Here is a 6,815-nt window from a genome sequence, read left to right as displayed (position 1 = left end):
TGAGGACTTGGCAACACTGACTGTAGCTAATAGCTGTCTGTTAATACCTCTGCTAACTTAAGTCACTCAACTGGACACTTCAACTATGTTTCTGCTGTTAATGCCTTTTAGCATTATTAACTGACCAAAAACATGGCTTGATGTTTGATACAGACTCTCCAAAAATTAGTGCTTGGGTTTCTAAACTGTTTAACAGGAATTTGGACCTGTGCAATAGAGGCATACACTTTATGGAGCGTGCTAACCATGCTCGCTAACCATGCTCGCTAGTTAGCTGATAGCTTAGCACTACACTCTCTTCTAGGTTGTTTTTTCCCTGAAAAGACTAAATACCTCCTTCAAAATGTCCAGTCCAGTCCTGAAACCAGTGGGCAACCTCACAGTGGCCACAACTGTGTTTTATTTACAGTCTGTGGTTTGAACCTTCTTAAGGAAAGGGCAACCAATCTGAAGAAAGTTAGTTTATTGAAAGGGAGAGGGCAGCTTTGTGGTGAAATAGGAACGCTATGTGTGATCTACAATGTGCCTAACCTTCCAGGTGGTGGGGTGTCTGTGTCCAGCGGGATTCAGTGGGAAATTCTGTGAGAACACTACAGATTTATGTCGAGGCGAGCCCTGTTTCCGAGGAGTGCAGTGCCGATCAGAGTCTGGCCAGTTCACCTGTGGTGAATGTCCTGATAACACTTTCGCTAATGGGAAAAAAGGATACAAGTGCTTTGAAAGTAGTATGTAGATTTTTTTTTACTTGTCAACACATTATCACCTTCTAAAAACCACCATGACTGACCCCATAATTTCACCCTGCACCTTCCTTTTCCCAGACATGTGCATCCCTCCTTTTCCCTTCCCCTGCCACAAATATGCTTATTGCAACAGCACAAAACAGAGCTACACCTGCACATGTATGGAAGGCTTTAATGGAGATGGACACAACTGCACAGGTAGTGAGCACTCAGCACTCGAGCATGAATAATAATGCAGCTTTTTAAAACGTCTTCACTTCATTCTTTGTGTCTATATTATAGATGAAGACGAGTGCGTGGATTTTCTGAACTGTCAAAATGCCAAGTATGAGTGTAAGAACAAGCTTGGCACCTATGAATGCATCTGCAGATATAAAAACTCCAAGGATGATAAAGGATGTGGTACGTTCACCCTCACATGTAGTGGACTATTGTGGCAGTCAAAGTCTAAATGTCCATAAATGCATTAGAGTGAGTCAGATGACAGTTTGCAGATACTCATGTAGCTCTAGACAGGTGTGTAATTTGTCAGTTGTGTAATGTGAGGAATAAACAGTTTTGCGCACAAATGGCAAGCCCCAGACATTATATTTAATATTAATATTTACACTTATAAGTGTAGAGGCTGACACAATGCACTTATTTAACCTATAAGAAAAAATTGTCTTGAGAAAAAATAAAAAACTAAATAGGTTTTTCTATGTCTTAATGAGATCTTAACCAGTTTCATATGGAGAAGTTTTTACTTAGCGAGTGAGTTGGTTAATGACTAGTTAGTGACAAAGAGTACTTCCTCTTTTTGATGACCCTTTTAAACTTTCTTTGAACTGTGGAAACTTTAACAGGTGTTCAACACATAGCTTCCACTGTAGTTACTATAATACCTCTAAAGTTACAGCAGGAAATCAAATAAATGTACACGCACTAGATTCAAAAAGCTTCAACAACCCTGAAACAGCAAATGAATCCAAACCATTTATCGTCTTTTACTTGGAACCTATCCCAGCTAGGGGAGGTCACCAGTCTGTCGGCTATCACAAGAGACAAATGAGCATTCATGCTCACATTCACATCTACAGATGTAGCTGACATACATGTCATTGGTCTGTGCATAGGAGGAAGCTAGAATACCTGCGAGAACATGGGAACTCCACATGTAATAAATACAACAGAGGATTTAAATCAAGGACCTATTTGCTATTCAGTTCAATTCAATTCAGTTTTATTTATAAAGGGCCAAATCAAAACAACAGCAGTTGCCCCACGGTGCTTTATATTGTAAAGTAAAAACCCTACAATATTCGAGAGAAAACTCCAACATTCACTGTTGAGGCCCATGTCACTTTATAATGCTGGGTACAAAATGATTGTTTGGCTAAGGATAGTACAGATGTGCAAACATCCTCTTGCCAGCTGATACGAGTCATATTGAAGCTGCTGACAGCTGGATTGTGCTAATAGAATTCAATTATTCAATTCAGTTTTATTTATATAGCGCCAAATCACAACAACAGTCGCCTCAAGGCGCTTTATATTGTAAGGTAGACCCTACAATAATACATACAGAGAAAAACCCAACAATCACATGACCCCCTATGAGCAAGCACTTTGGCGACAGTGGGAAGGAAAAACTCCCTTTTAACAGGAAGAAACCTCCAGCAGAATATTAAATTCCGTTCTTTTGAATTCTTTTGGCGACAGAAAAAGACTGAACTCAGAGTGGTCAAGCAGAAAAAATAATCTTTATTTTACATTTCCGGAAATGGAGACCCGAACACACGAACACACACGCTCAGGTCTGAATTCTTTGCCAGCTAAATCCGTATTTCTGCACTACGTCACACCGACACACAGTTTACTTAGTTCCGCTTTTTGTTTCTGGTTTATTAATATGCGTGTGCAGCTCTGCGCTAAAACTTCCTGTTCTCTGCAAAAGCATGCAGTTTCCTGTCAGTACTTTTGGCTCAGATTCTACTCAGAGTTGGCCCTTTTAGACTGGAAGCAAACTATATTAAAAGCAAGTAACAATAAGCACTAAATAAGCACTAACAATATATTAATTTTGTGACAAGAACCAGGCTCAGGGAGGGGCGGGGCCATCTGCTGCGACTGTTTGAGGGTGAAGAGCGGAAGATAGGGTAAAAGACTCACTGTTGAAGAGAGTCAGAGATTAATAATAACTAATGTTTAAATGCATAGTGACATATAAACACCAAGAGAAAAGAGGTGAATGAAGAGGAAACCCCCAGCAGAATAGATATATTGCAGCGTAACTAAATGAGGATTCAGGGTCACCTGATCTAACGCTATGGTTTATCAAAAGGGAAAGTTTTAAACCTAATCTTAGAGATATAGTGCTCTACATACTGCACTGTGCAGCTGAATTCAGGAATCAAAACAGGAATCGAAAACTGGATTATGACCATGACACTTTCTAAATATGCTCTAACTCATGGTGCCTACTTCCATCATTTATGTACAGCCTATTGATGAAACTGACTCTCTTAAAAGTGATGGAGTATTACAATCACCTCCACACTCAGAAAGGCACAAATTGAAGTTGCTGTAGTCTCTGCATATGTAAAAACTGTAGTTGTGCTCTACAGCAGAGCATACCTGCTGGTTTATTATAACTCAGCTAATGTGTTTCTCTGCAGGTGACTCTCCTAATCCCCCAGGTAAGCGCACCCATATAGTTTCTCTTGTAGCTTCATCACAGCTCACCTGTTCCTCTGGTGTTTTATGGAAAATTATTATAGCAAAGATGCTTAAAGCTGCTCTTTCTGCCGACAGGCTATAACATGTTCAATGTCTCTGTGACCTGGAAAAAGAACGCAGCTGGTGGGATCCAACAGGTGTGTTTGTACATCAGAGATGTCTGGTAACACGTTCATCTGTAACAGCAATACAGGTTTATCAGTAGTTTACAATCATAATCTCTTTTTTTCTCTCAGTTGGATGAGATGTTAACCAGAGGTTTTACAAACAAGTATTATAACATCACCGAGATCAATCAGGGATTCACACCAGATGTGCTCGAATATCGAATCAAAGTGTCCAGTGACACCCCCCACTGGTACATCACAGACTACCTGACCAGAATCAGCAGCCACTATGGCATCCATGCCATAGAAGTTAATGGTAAAATATCTTTTATCTGTATATGCGCTGTTACTAGTGTGGATGCCGATTATAAACACAGCCAAAGTTTCAAGTAATGAGGTCAGAGCATGCAAGAGTTCAGGCTTCAGACTCCTCTAAATTCCAAGTTTCTCAAAGGTTTTAGCCCACTTGTTTCTGTAAGATGTCAATAATATAGCTGCAAGCAGAGAAGCCGCACCCGTCCAGCCTTCTGTTTGTGAGGGAAAGCTAATCAGAAGAAAGTTGGTTTATATGCACACAGCTTGTTTAAGACAGACGATGAACTGGAAAGCTGCATGGAGACATGGTACAAGATAAATAAAGATTATTTTTAACTTTTAATCACACAAAAAATCTACTCAACAGGAGTTCAGCATTAAAGACATTAGCATAAACGCTGTTGCATGGACGACACATACATACTCTGACGTCATTATTTGGATATTTATGCGTATATTTTTGTGTATTTTATTAGCAGAAGCATAACAGTGTTAGTAAGACTGTTTCCCTGCCTACAGACGTGGATGAGTGTAGTAGTAACGAGTATAAGTGTGACCACCCTGCTCTGTGCACCAACACCTACGGTGGCTACCGGTGTATTTGCAACGAGACTGACGTGAATAAACGCCAGTCCTGCATCATAGGTGAGCATCTTGTGTCCGTCCTGGTTTTACATCAAGTTACCAAATTAGTAACCTTCAAAACGCTGCTCAGGCTGCATAGCAACCATTGTTTGATAGAAATCTCACTCGTCTTCCTTTTACTGAGTTGTATGTGTTGTGTCTGAGGCTGAGAGATCACGGGCCTGTAAAGACAAGACAAAGTTTTTTATTTGGCTCATTAGTGGCTGATCTATTACAGAAAGAGGCCGAGTGGGAGACACAGAGGTAGACCTGGTCCTGGGGCTGGTTCTGGGCATCTGCATCCCTCTGCTGCTGCTGCTGCTCCTGGCTGTTCTGGCCTGCGTCTTCTGCTGCCGCAAAAAGACTGTTACTGGAGAGTGAGTGACACGAGCTTATATACAGTTTTAAATTTATACATAACATGAATGCAAACTGAAATATAAAAGTTAGTGTTTTCATTGACTAACACTACATTTTGATAGCTAAGAATTAATGTTCCATGAACTCACTGCCCTTTAAGATCCAAGAATAGCGGCGTTAATTTCCAGTGTTTCTTTTTTTTCATTCATATGACACTGTTGTCTCCTGGCGCACAGTGAGCACCATGCATCAGGCCTCATGTGTTCTGGTCTGTAATGAGCTTTACAGCCTCACAAAAGCTGTGCTGAGACAAAGCCTACAAATTAGCCAGACCTTCGTGGGGCACTAAAACTCTAATGAATAAATATAAAACACGCTTTCAGGTGGGTCAGCAGCTCCTTTGGGCAGGGTGAAACGAGGTTTATTGCAGGTCATCAAAAGATATACTGCTGCAAGGAGTGACCGGGCCAACACGCACATACACTGCTTGCGCACAAACACAGTTACACACTGTGCATTTCAAGGTACAGTAGTCAAGTAGGTCTGCCCAGAGACAATCTTCTGCAGCAACTTGAAGGCTTTAAATCCTGTCTGCTGTTCTGCTGCTGCAGCACTGTCGTCCTCCTATTTAACTTCTCAGTTGGAGTACAGACTGCCCACTCTACTGCTATATTAAACAAAGACACTTCCTACTAACAGCTTTGGGCCGAGTTATGAAACTGCACTTGGGTAACACTGAGGAATAGTTACGGGTACAATAAAGCCTAAACCAGTGTATTGATGAGGGGAGAACATTCATCGGTGGAAAAAAACTATTCAGGTTTTATTTATAATTAGAGACAATGTTGGCTTTCAGCAAAATGTCTAAAACAGCAGTGTGAATCAGTCAGCTATTGCAATGTTTTAAAGCAGGGATGTCAAACTTATTTTACATGGTGGACCAAATGTATCTAAAATAGATGTATAAAATTACAGCAAAAGTTTGGTTGCTAGTTTTTTGCTAATTCACAGAATAATTTTTGTTTTTTAACCTATTCTTTAGTTGCTTTAGTGCAGTATGAATGACCACGTGGGAGGTCTTGATCAGTAGGAAAACCTGTAAAACTTATGAAAACACAGTTAGAAGTCCAAAATCTCGACCCTCCTTAACATTTTCCAGTTGGAGTCTTTTGTGGGCTAAATCTAACCCCGGGTCTTATGTTTGATGCTCCTGTTTTAAAGAAATAGCTTAAACCTTTTTTGAAAGGGAAACTACTGACTACTATTTTCTTGTGTGCTGACTTACCTGAAAAGGTTACTACGTTTATATCTGTGTGGTAAATATGAAGTTACAGAGAGCAGGAACGTAGCTTAGCATGAAGGCAGGCAATGGGGAAACTGCTAGCTGCTAGCTTTGTGTATAATTTGGTATTGAAAATATACCCAGTATATCAGGTATCGAATTTTGTTACATGTTGATGTTAGATGTAGGTGTTGGGCACTGGGGGCACAGGCTTCAGAGTGGTCACTGTTAGACTAACGAAGGCATGAGGTCAGAAGGGTGTGTCCATGGACTATGATGTTCACAGATCACATTGTAATTTGAGAGCATGAAAGGCAGTGGAAACAAGACTGAATACATGTATGTGAATAAGAGGGCGGCAGTATCTAAAGTCATGTAACAGTGAACGTGCAAGGACTAGAGGTAGTAAAGATGGATGAGTTAAATAGCTGGGGTCAACCATCCAAAGCAACAGATGCAATGCACAATGAAGACAGTGTGGATGGGGTGGAGTGGATGCAGACGAGTATTAAGGGCGGTTAATGACAAAAGGATAGAAAGTTAGAAAGGGTTGACGTGGTTTGGAGAGGAGGGGTAGCAGATATACAGGGAGTGCAGAATTATTAGGCAAGTTGTATTTTTGAGGAATAATTTTATTATTGAACAACAACCATGTTCTCAATGAAC

General features: G+C 40.5%; 1 long non-coding RNA gene across 1 annotated transcript in view; it reads left to right on the top strand.

Annotated features, from left to right (window-relative positions):
• Positions 1-6,815, top strand: part of LOC106633505 — a 14,706-nt gene that overhangs the window by 2,178 nt on the left and 5,713 nt on the right. Inside the window, exons 5-12 of the long non-coding RNA XR_001336838.2 lie at positions 539-725; positions 822-941; positions 1,026-1,145; positions 3,401-3,421; positions 3,537-3,598; positions 3,698-3,884; positions 4,403-4,528; positions 4,746-4,884. This is a non-coding gene — a long non-coding RNA (neurogenic locus notch homolog protein 1). The remainder of the gene's footprint in view (positions 1-538; positions 726-821; positions 942-1,025; positions 1,146-3,400; positions 3,422-3,536; positions 3,599-3,697; positions 3,885-4,402; positions 4,529-4,745; positions 4,885-6,815) is intronic.

This window comes from Haplochromis burtoni, unplaced genomic scaffold (genome assembly GCF_018398535.1).
Source record: "Haplochromis burtoni strain Fernald_Lab_line unplaced genomic scaffold, NCSU_Asbu1 Contig_215, whole genome shotgun sequence".
Classification (NCBI taxonomy): Eukaryota; Metazoa; Chordata; class Actinopteri; order Cichliformes; family Cichlidae; genus Haplochromis; species Haplochromis burtoni.
The sequence above is the reverse complement of the archived record's forward strand: the minus strand, read 5'-3'. Positions and strand labels throughout refer to the sequence as shown.